Source organism: Diplotaxodon limnothrissa, linkage group LG10 (assembly GCF_057381915.1).
Source record: "Diplotaxodon limnothrissa isolate DT_005_m linkage group LG10, D_limnothrissa_male_GT1.1, whole genome shotgun sequence".
In the NCBI taxonomy this organism is placed as follows: Eukaryota; Metazoa; Chordata; class Actinopteri; order Cichliformes; family Cichlidae; genus Diplotaxodon; species Diplotaxodon limnothrissa.
Genome location: NC_140605.1, coordinates 17,027,654 through 17,039,788, shown reverse-complemented (window position 1 = coordinate 17,039,788; position 12,135 = coordinate 17,027,654). Strand labels below are relative to the sequence as shown.

Here is a 12,135-nt window from a genome sequence, read left to right as displayed (position 1 = left end):
ATGCTGTGACTCTCACAGTGAGGGAATCAGGTTGGGCTCTAATAGTTTTTCTAGCAATGTCCGATTCAGTCTAACATCTGTAAAAGTTTTAAGGCACTTTCCACCAGCACTGTCAAAAAGAATTATGGAAGAATGATTTGTAGAATCAAGGAATCGGTGTCCTGGTTGCACATGCTAGACCAATGGCTTAATAACACAACAATGCTATTGCCTTTAATCTGTCACTATCTATGCTATTGATTATGGTGTAATTATATAAAATTATTATTATTTTTTTAAAAAGTGACAGTATTGTGCAATGAATAAAAAGTTTTATTTATAAACTTTTTATTTTTATAAAAAGTATTATTTATTATTAATAATAAACCTTACTTCATATAAACTACACAAAGTGTTCTCTAAGTACGGAGACATCCAGCGGCTCCGGCTGGTCCGGGACATTGTCACGGGTTTCTCCAAAGGATATGCCTTCATTGAGTACAAAGAGGAGCGATCTGTGGTCGGGACAGCTAACAAGCTGGTGGTCGACCAGCATGAAGTGTTCGTGGATTTTGAGCAAGAGAGGACTCTTAAAGGATGGGTGCCGCGGCGGCTCGGCGGCGGGCTTGGAGGGAAAAAGTCCTGGACATAGAAATAGAGACATGTCCCTCATGACTCCAAAATGAAACGTAGTGCACAGCAACCAAATGCTGAAAGAGAGTGTCCACAGCTGACTGTCGATGGTATGGTATAGCTGTGAGGGTTTTGTGTACAAGATAAATGCACATTTGAGAGTTCTGTGGTGTAGCTAAAAAAGACTGACCTACAGAGATGTGAAAAAAGCGGCATTCAAATAAGTCATTCCTTGCCATATTAATCAGGGAGTACATACACTGACAGGATGCTGTGACTCTCACAGTGAGGGAATCAGGTTGGGCTCTAATATTTTTTCTAGCAATGTCCGATTCAGTCTAACATCTGTAAAGGTTTTAAGGCACTTTCCACCAGCACTGTCAAAAAGAATTATGGAAGAATGATTTGTAGAATCAAGGAATCGGTGTCCTGGTTGCACATGCTAGACCAATGGCTTAATAACACAACAATGCTATTGCCTTTAATCTGTCACTATCTATGCTATTGATTATGGTGTAATTATATATAAAAAAATTTTTTTAAAGTGACAGTATTGTGCAATGAATAAAAAGTTTTATTTATAAACTTTTTATTTTTATAAAAAGTATTATTTATTATTAATAATAATTAACCTTACTTCATACTTGCAAATTTGTCGACTGATGCTATAATTAATCTACGTTATCTATTTTTAATTTAAGTTTTAAGTTGGTCTAAGTATCTTAGCACAGCGGAACTCTAGTATCCTTAGTCGGGCGAGTAGGGGGACTTTAAAATGTGACACACTGGACCCCGTTTCATTATGGAATGTTTTTGTTGATGCACTTGGAAGAGTGAATAGATTCAGCGGTACTGGTGTGGTTTAACGCGTAATTGGCGACTAATGCAGAGAAATATTAGCCCTGAAAACTGTTTGTAAAGCCCGCCAGTCTCCTGTGCCATCGTTCTAGTTTAAAATGGCTGACTGGAGTCCGATAGCGAAGGTGTACGACCCGCTGAAAGCTGGTAGCATCGACGGCACAGACGTGGAACCCCATGATCGAGCGGTCTGGAGGGCCATGGGTGCCCGGTACAAGCCCAACAAAGGCGTCGTTGGAGACCCACTGCTCACGCTTTTTGTGTCCCGCTTGAACCCACAGACCACCGAAGATAAACTACACAAAGTGTTCTCTAAGTACGGAGACATCCAGCGGCTCCGGCTGGTCCGGGACATTGTCACGGGTTTCTCCAAAGGATATGCCTTCATTGAGTACAAAGAGGAGCGATCTATGGTCCGGGCCCGCCGGGACGCCAACAAGCTGGTGGTCGACCAGCATGAAGTGTTCGTGGATTTTGAGCAAGAGAGGACTCTTAAAGGATGGGTGCCGCGGCGGCTCGGCGGCGGGCTTGGAGGGAAAAAGGAATCCGGACAGCTGCGGTTCGGCGGCAGGGACAGGCCTTTCCGTAAACCCATCAATCTCGGGGTAGACCCGGTGCAGGAACGAGGTGGTGGTGGTGGTGGAGGGAGGGAGTGGGACAGACCAAGCGGGAGAGCCAGAGACGATCGGGACCGACACAGAACAGCAGAGTGGGGCAACAGAGGAAGGAGAGATGACCGGGACAGAGGCCGAGAGTGGGATGACCGCAGGCACGGAGACAGGAGCAGGCACCGGGACCGGAGATGAAGCATGTGGCTGCACTTCAGCACTTCAGCTTTCAAAGGAGGACAGTGAATGAGTGTGTGACTTGGATAACTGTTTGTGTGAAAGGTTACTTTTTTGTATGCTGATATTCTCAGATTGTACTGTATGGTAATCAGGACTCTGCCTGTGGCTGTCATATTCAGTTCTTCTCAGGGAAGTCTCAGGAATGACAAAGTAGGGTTGTTGTGTTTTGTTGGGGGTTTTTTTTTTTTACAAGTCTTTATTCTAGCGAAAAAATTACAATACGGGTGGTGTCCAGCCAAATGAGACTTACATCCATCATTTCAAACATGAGCGCCAGCAGCCAGAATCACTGCTTAAGAGTCCAATTGGATTGCTTTGGGAAATCGGAACTGTACTTTTATACAGTTATCATAAATATTATTACCCCACATATACAATTCAAATTTTATTTCTTGCAATTTAAGTCCCAACAGACTTTTTTCCCCATTTACTACAGAATGTTGTTTATCATGTAGATAAACTGGGATAAACAAAACTGCATTTCTTTTTCTGATATTAAGATATTCCAGGGATTAAATGTGTAGTTAAACTTCTTTTCACTGACAGAAAGGGAAGTTTCGCTGGTCCGGCCCACTCAAGGTCAAAGGCTATATGTGACTCACAATGTAAAATGAGTTTGCAGTTTTGTTTTGTTTTTAAAAAAGCATAAGTTTAAGAGCACATTGTCAGCCCCATTTCTTTTAAAAAAAAAAAAGTAAATCAGATTATATCATAAACAATAAAATTCGTCATTGTTTTGAAATCTAAGGTGTTACTGTTTGTCAAAGTGTTGCAACATGTTTAAGATTTCCCAAGTTGGGTAGTTTTCCAGTGTAGCCTCATGTGACCCCTGTTTTCAGAGTTGGTAATGATGTGTTGTGCAAGATTTATACTTGAGGGAAGAAAACTCAGTATTCAAACACATTTACTCCTTTTTCCATATACATGCAACTCAGGAATTTGAATCAAATGCTTACTCAGCTCTTACTCAGCCATCTGATCCTCGGTCCTGCCCAGTGAGGTCAATCAGCTTTCGGTTATGGGTCACTGGGTGGATTCTTAAACTGTGCACAAGTATTTCTGAAGTCATCAATATGAAAGATGACGGGAAATGAATCTCTTATTTCATTAAAAGGTAATTCTCTAATGTACCAGAAAAAAACAAGAGGCAGAACTGACTTTTATTTCCAAGTGTGTTCTGAGTAGTAAGCTGTCAATTGTAGTGTTATTTATACGAAGAGACAATGAAGTTAGTGCAAACACATATACGTCAAACATACTGAAAACTGAGGCTTTTTTCCACTGGTTTGTGTTTATTACTGTATGATTATTGGGAATACATGCTGGGACAAGACAAATTTCAAGCATTTGTTAAATATGACTTTGACATTTAATATTAATCATGCATGTATGCAAACATGCAAGATGATTTCCACTGCCGCTTAGAAGTCATGCTTAGCTGGTCTTTGCCTTCCACCGTACCCGACATTCACGATGGGCCAGCCTGGGTAAGTCTCTCTTTGGACCGTGCTGAAGTTGATCCTGTGAATCAGAAGAATCAGAGCACGCAGACACAGAGTAGCTGCTCCCTACATGAAGGACACTGTGATGATGATAAACCTGCTCTCACCTGAACGCAGGGTTGATGCCAATGTTGTCAGGCTGCGGGAAAGCAGGTGTCCGCCTCCTGTGGCAGGAGGATGGGGGAGGGAAGTCTTTCTGATACTGAGACTGCATCTGGGCTGTTTCCTGTTCGTTTTTTGCTGCTGCTGACATGTGATCACGGTTGCCTTCTTGCTCATTCCCTCTCACTTCTCTGTCCTCGCGTCTGTTTCCTCTTCCTGTTTATCATGAGGATGCAGGAGGAGAATGGTGAGATTCCTGTTGTGTGTTACAGCCTGCTGAAGGGTAATCAGAACTTTGCTAAAGGCAGAATTTCATCAACAGTAATCACACTTTCCATAAATAAACTTTCTTACTTTCTTGATCATACTACATGTATTACACTATTTGCTTTTTTCATTTTAATCTTGAGAGAATAATACTTTATACATAAATGAGATGAAATGTTCTTATGAATATAAATCATTTGCTTTGGATGTCGCAGAGCTGTGTGAAGGACACGGGAACACATACACAAATAATTACTGCTGAGGGCAATCCAATCCTGTGTCTGTGAGTAAGAGTGGCAGGAATTTCACTGCACAGCAGAGAAAACAATATCACTCCTCCAGATGCTCTGTGTCTATAACAGCATTTTCACATTTAACCTTATATGGTCTTTCTTATGTTCTATTTGAGGTATTAAATACTTTATTACAGTGTTTTTCAGTTTAATGGCAGTGTAGGGGTTTTTTTTTAATCTAAGCTTTAATCACAAAATCACCTTTATAATCTCTACCATCTCTGCCTTCTCACTCATAGCACACTGCCCAAACCATTTCCAAGACACATACATGCACTGAACAGAAAGCCACAGCCTTGCGTGCCATCATAAATGAGTCTTATCTTTATACAGACATGATGAGTTTACTCTCTAGGGTGAGCCAAGTCTGTTGACCTTTGCCTGGATCTTGGTCTGGGATAGGCCTGAAGCAGAAAGCCTCACGTGATGTGGTCTCCATCTTAGCAGGTGTGTCCGGGTAGAGGAGGAATCCTAAAAAGGGTGAAATGTAGACTGTTGACTCTTGTTCCCCTTTTTTAACCCACTACTTTGGAGTGATTCCAGTTAAATCAAATCAAATCAAATCAAATCACTTTTATTGTCACATCACATGTGCAGGTACATTGGTACAGCACATGTGAGTGAAATTCTTGTGTGCGAGCTTCACAAGCAACAGAGTTGTGCAAAATATAATAATGTAAACAAGCAAAACACAAGAATGGCTACATCTGAAACTAATAAATATATGTACAATATATAATAGTGTATGCATTTCTGGATGTGTATACTAAATATTTTCCTACGTGTGTGTGTGTGTGTGTGTGTGTGTGTGTGTGTGTGTGTGTGTGTGTGTGTGTGTGTACACATATTTTACAAGTTTCACAGTTTCTGAAATCTTTCCAGTTAGGTCTCTTTTTCACAGCTTGTTTACTTTGCATATAAATTCTATAAAATATGCTTAATGGCAGTGACAATTAATCATTCACACAGACCTGATTTTTGTGACAACAAAACAAAGTTTTATTTCTGTCTGTTTATTTAGTGATGTGCACCGAGATTAAAGCGAGATCAGAAATAATGACGGTAATTTTGAATCCTTTTGTTATTTCTTGACTAGGACATTGTTTCTATTTCTGTTTTACTCTTTTCAGTGTTTGAACTTTCTTTCTTTTTTTCCTTTGCCACTGAGCTTTTTTTACAAACACTAATTTAGATGATTAAAGCTGACAGTGGAGGATTTGAGAGCATAAGTCACTTTATCTGTTGCTGGTATGAAGGAGCAGCAGGACTTTACCTGCCACTGTTGGTGGTTCGCCCCTGTAGGGTCTACTGCGCAGAAAGAATTCGTGGTGGCGACGTGGTTGCTGCAGGCTGGCATTTTCAAAGAACATTTTGTCTGCTGGTTCCTGGATCACTGGCATCACCCGATGTTCTAAATCTTTGGTGTCTGCTCCTAAAAAAGTTTTAGAAAAGATGCATTAAAAAGTAAGACAAAAAAACTATCAGAATTTAATTTTTAAAAAAAACTACCAAATCCAAGAATAATAACTATGAAATTTAAAATGGAGGGCATTGTGACTGTAATGCTTACCTTCCTTTAAAAAAACACATAAGCTTTCTGCTGTGTTACCCTCTACTTCCTATATTTCTCTGCACTGTGAGTGTTTGTGTGCCCGCTTATACAAAGAGCTTCTTAAAGCTTGTTTACTGCAGTAGTCATGGTGTTCTGTTGTTCACCGGTGGCTGGCAGATAGAGCAGTAACCAGCTGGGACAATAAAGCAGATGAAGTACCAGAATGCTGAAACTTTGGTCCGTGAGTTCAGTCAGACAGGTTTAAAAGGGAATATGCTCCAAAATGAGAATTTTTATAAGTAATATTATTAAAATAAAGGCTGGATAACCATTTTTTAAAAACTGATTCAACTAGGTAATAAGTAAACTAGAAAGTTGGCCAGAGACTCCATTCTCCACTAAAGCCAACGATCTGTTTTTGAATTTAAAATAAAAGTGATCTGGATTCGCTTCACTTGTCCACCAAGCTTGACTTGGTAGTTTGTCTTGCTGACAGACAGGCATAAAATATCACCACCCGTAAGCTAGAAGTGCCGAGCTAAGCCTTGTTTCCAAAGTTAATGCGTTTAAATGTCTTGCAAGGGTGGCTGCACAGTACCAAGTGTGATGATGGCAAAATAAATTTGACCACAGCAGTGTTAAGTGACACACCAAGCCAAGAAAGGAATGGGAAAAAAGAAGGGGGGAAGAGAAAATGACAAGTTTCCCATTCAGTAGTTACCCTGGGGCATTTGGCTAGAACTCAGCAATGTTCCCTGCGTCTTTGACATGAATCCAGCATTACTTTTTTCACATTAGAGGGCTTGTTTGAGCCTGCACTTTTCAGCAGGTAGTCTTATATTTATGGAAAAACTCTTAAGTGATGCAATCCTTTTTAAGGTATTTTTTTGTTTATTGTAAATTCCTCACAAGCTTGCAAATCACTTACTATAATATATGACAACAATAATCTGAGGTGTTGGCGGAAGATGTCATTTTAAACCCTATTTGTCTGAGACTTTTACCACTATGTTGTGCATTTTCAGTATGTGAGTGTTATTTTTTTTATCCTTTTTATCCAATTTCCCCCAATTTTTATCCGTTGTTCTCCTAACCCACATACTGAGTATGTCTCGGTACAAGGTCTACCGAACCTCTGAATCTCGTGGTGCTTCTTTTTGTTTTTCGAATGTTTTTTTTTTTTTAAAGGGAGAGAGCGGCATGACAAAACTAATTTCAAAAAACAAAAACCCTCTGCATCTGGTGAAGAAAGTTAAAATTACAGAGTGAATCTTAGGCTTCACAAATGGGAACGAAGATGAAAATGAAAGCTGGGAAATGTTCTCAAGTCTTTCCAGGGTTAACATGGAGGTATCAGTCAGCAAAGCTCTGTTCCCACCACTGCACTCATCACCCCCCACACCACCCTCCCTCCCTCCCTCCCCTTGCACAAATAACTCCATTAGTTTCACGGCTCACAGTGGGATCAAAGAAAGAAATACAGTAAAACATTGCATCGTTTTTTTCAAAAATGAAAGAAAGTTCAAACACTGAAAAGAGTAAAACAGAAATAGAAACAATGTCCTAGTCAAGAAATAACAAAAGGATTTAAAATTACCGTCATTATTTCTGATCTCGCTTTAATCTCGGTGCACATCACTAAATAAACAGACAGAAATAAAACTTTGTTTTGTTGTCACAAAAATCAGGTCTGTGTGAATGATTTATTGTCACTGCCATTACGCATATTTTATAGAATTTATATGCAAAGTAAACAAGCTGTGAAAAAGAGACCTAACTGGAAAGATTTCAGAAACTGTGAACAGCGTTGGGCTACATGTTCTGTGCTAACTGGAATCACTCCAAAGTAGTGGGTTTAAAAAAGGGGAACAAGAGTCAACAGTCTACGTTTCACCCTTTTTAGGATTCCTCCTCTACCCGGACACACCTGCTAAGATGGAGACCACATCACGTGAGGCTTTCTGCTTCAGGCCTATCCCAGACCAAGATCCAGGCAAAGGTCAACAGACTTGGCTCACCCTAGAGAGTAAACTCATCATGTCTGTATAAAGATAAGACTCATTTATGATGGCACGCAAGGCTGTGGCTTTCTGTTCAGTGCATGTGTGTGTCTTGGAAATGGTTTGGGCAGTGTGCTATGAGTGAGAAGGCAGAGATGGTAGAGATTATAAAGGTGATTTTGTGATTAAAGCTTAGATTTAAAAAAACCCTACACTGCCATTAAACTGAAAAACACTGTAATAAAGTATTTAATACCTCAAATAGAACATAAGAAAGACCATATAAGGTTAAATGTGAAAATGCTGTTATAGACACAGAGCATCTGGAGGAGTGATATTGTTTTCTCTGCTGTGCAGTGAAATTCCTGCCACTCTTACTCACAGACACAGGATTGGATTGCCCTCAGCAGTAATTATTTGTGTATGTGTTCCCGTGTCCTTCACACAGCTCTGCGACATCCAAAGCAAATGATTTATATTCATAAGAACATTTCATCTCATTTATGTATAAAGTATTATTCTCTCAAGATTAAAATGAAAAAAGCAAATAGTGTAATACATGTAGTATGATCAAGAAAGTAAGAAAGTTTATTTATGGAAAGTGTGATTACTGTTGATGAAATTCTGCCTTTAGCAAAGTTCTGATTACCCTTCAGCAGGCTGTAACACACAACAGGAATCTCACCATTCTCCTCCTGCATCCTCATGATAAACAGGAAGAGGAAACAGACGCGAGGACAGAGAAGTGAGAGGGAATGAGCAAGAAGGCAACCGTGATCACATGTCAGCAGCAGCAAAAAACGAACAGGAAACAGCCCAGATGCAGTCTCAGTATCAGAAAGACTTCCCTCCCCCATCCTCCTGCCACAGGAGGCGGACACCTGCTTTCCCGCAGCCTGACAACATTGGCATCAACCCTGCGTTCAGGTGAGAGCAGGTTTATCATCATCACAGTGTCCTTCATGTAGGGAGCAGCTACTCTGTGTCTGCGTGCTCTGATTCTTCTGATTCACAGGATCAACTTCAGCACGGTCCAAAGAGAGACTTACCCAGGCTGGCCCATCGTGAATGTCGGGTACGGTGGAAGGCAAAGACCAGCTAAGCATGACTTCTAAGTGGCAGTGGAAATCATCTTGCATGTTTGCATACATGCATGATTAATATTAAATGTCAAAGTCATATTTAACAAATGCTTGAAATTTGTCTTGTCCCAGCATGTATTCCCAATAATCATACAGTAATAAACACAAACCAGTGGAAAAAAGCCTCAGTTTTCAGTGTGTTTGACGTATATGTGTTTGCACTAACTTCATTGTCTCTTCGTATAAATAACACTACAATTGACAGCTTACTACTCAGAACATACTTGGAAATAAAAGTCAGTTCTACCTCTTGTTTTTTTCTGGTACATTAGAGAATTACCTTTTAATGAAATAAGAGATTCATTTCCCGTCATCTTTCATATTGATGACTTCAGAAATACTTGTGCACAGTTTAAGAATCCACCCAGTGACCCATAACCGAAAGCTGATTGACCTCACTGGGCAGGACCGAGGATCAGATGGCTGAGTAAGAGCTGAGTAGCTGGTCAGGGACTTCATCTGCTCTGCACTACCCGACTCACTGGACCCTCTACAGTTTGCATACCGCCACAACAGGTCCACTGATGATGCCATAGCCCTGACACTACACACTGCCCTGTCACACCTGGAGAAGAGAGACACGTATGTGAGGATGCTGTTTGTAGATTACAGCTCAGCATTCAATACCATCGTTCCCTCGAAGCTGGACAGGAAACTGCAGGATCTAGGACTGAGCAGCTCCCTCTGCAGCTGGATCCTTAGCTTCCTGTCTGACAGACAGGGGTGTGTACTGAGCCCTCTCCTGTACTCACTCTACACCTACGACTGCACAGCCACTAACAGCTCCAACATCATTGTGAAGTTTGCGGACGACACTACAGTGGTGGGTCTTATCACCAACGGTGATGAGACGGCTTACAGGGAGGAGGTCAGCGCCCTGACCCACTGGTGTCAAGACAACCATCTCACCCTCAACGTCGCAAAGACAAAGGAGTTGATAGTGGACTTCCGGAGGTGCAGAGAAGTACACACCCCCATCACCATCAACGGCGCTGCTGTGGAGAGAGTGAGCAGCTTCCGGTTCCTTGGAGTACATCTGGCTGAGGATCTTACGTGGTCAGTACACACAAACAAAACAGTGAAGAAGGCGCAGCAGCGCCTCTTCTTTCTCAGGAGACTGAAAAGATTCGGCATGAGGACCTTCTATCGCTGTGCCATTGAGAGCATCCTCACTGGATGCATCACCACCTGGTATGGCAACAGCACCGCCTACAACTGCAAAGCTCTCCAGCGAGTAGTGCGGTGCTCTGAACGGATAATTGGAGGTGAGCTTCCCTCCCTCCAAGACATCTACAGGAAGCGCTGCCTGAGGAAAGCGGGGAGGATCATCAAGGACTCCAGTCACCCCAGCCATAAACTGTTCAGACTACTTCCATCAGGAAGGAGGTTCTGCAGCATCCGGTCCCGTACCAGCAGACTGAGAGACAGCTTCTTCCACCAGGCCATCAGACTGCTGAACACGTCATAGACACCTCAGCTTCACTACTGGAACTTCAACATTATGCACTCCACACTGTATATAAATGCCACTTGTTTTGCACATATTCAACTCTGTATATTTTATATATTTTATTATTATTATTATTATTATTATTTTATTTTATTTTTTTACTATTTAATTTGTAAAAATGTGTATACACACACACACACACACACACACACACACACACACACACACACACACACACACACGTAGGAAAATATTTAGTATACACATCCAGAAATGCATACACTATTATATATTGTACATATATTTATTAGTTTCAGGTTGGCCATTCTTGTATTTTGCTCGTTTGTGTTGTTGTGTTTGCACATCTCTGTTGCTTGTGGGGCTCGCACACAAGAATTTCACTCGCATGTGCTGTGCCAGTGTGCCTGCACATGTGATGTGACAATAAAAGTGATTTGATTTGATTTTGATTTGATTTGAGTAAGCATTTGATTCAAATTCCTGAGTTGCATGTATATGGAAAAAGGAGTAAATTTGTTTGAATACTGAGTTTTCTTCCCTCAAGTATAAATCTTGCACAACACATCATTACCAACTCTGAAAACAGGGGTCACATGAGGCTACACTGGAAAACTACCCAACTTGGGAAATCTTAAACATGTTGCAACACTTTGACAAACAGTAACACCTTAGATTTCAAAACAATGACGAATTTTATTGTTTATGATATAATCTGATTTACATTTTTTAAAAAGAAATGGGGCTGACAATGTGCTCTTAAACTTATGCTTTTTTAAAAACAAAACAAAACTGCAAACTCATTTTACATTGCGAGTCACATATAGCCTTTGACCTTGAGTGGGCCGGACCAGCGAAACTTCCCTTTCTGTCAGTGAAAAGAAGTTTAACTATGCATTTAATCCCTGGAATATCTTAATATCAGAAAAAGAAATGCAGTTTTGTTTGTCTCAGTTTATCTACATGATAAACAACATTCTGTAGTAAATGGGGAAAAAGTCTGTTGGGACTTAAATTGCAAGAAATAAAATTTGAATTGTATATGTGGGGTAATAATATTTATGATAACTGTATAAAAATACAGTTCCGATTTCCCAAAGCAATCCAATTGGACTCTTAAGCAGTGATTCTGGCTGCTGGCGCTCATGTTTGACATCCGGGATGTAAGTCTCATTTGGCTGGACACCACCCGTATTGTAATTTTTTCGCTAGAATAAAGACTTGTAAAAAAAAAAAAACCCCAACAAAACACAACAACCCTACTTTGTCATTCCTGAGACTTCCCTGAGAAGAACTGAATATGACAGCCACAGGCAGAGTCCTGATTACCATACAGTACAATCTGAAGAATATCAGCATACAAAAAAGTAACCTTTCACACAAACAGTTATCCAAGTCACACACTCATTCACTGTCCTCCTTTGAAAGCCTTCAGCTGTGCTTTGAACCATCCGTCAGTCTTGCAGTACCGCTGAAGTGCAGCCACATGCT

At 40.7% G+C, this 12,135-nt stretch overlaps 1 pseudogene; it reads left to right on the top strand.

The window, feature by feature from the left end:
- Positions 1-1,429: 1,429 nt before the first annotated feature.
- Positions 1,430-2,985, top strand: LOC146624191 (U11/U12 small nuclear ribonucleoprotein 35 kDa protein pseudogene; annotated as a pseudogene).
- Positions 2,986-12,135: the final 9,150 nt, after the last annotated feature.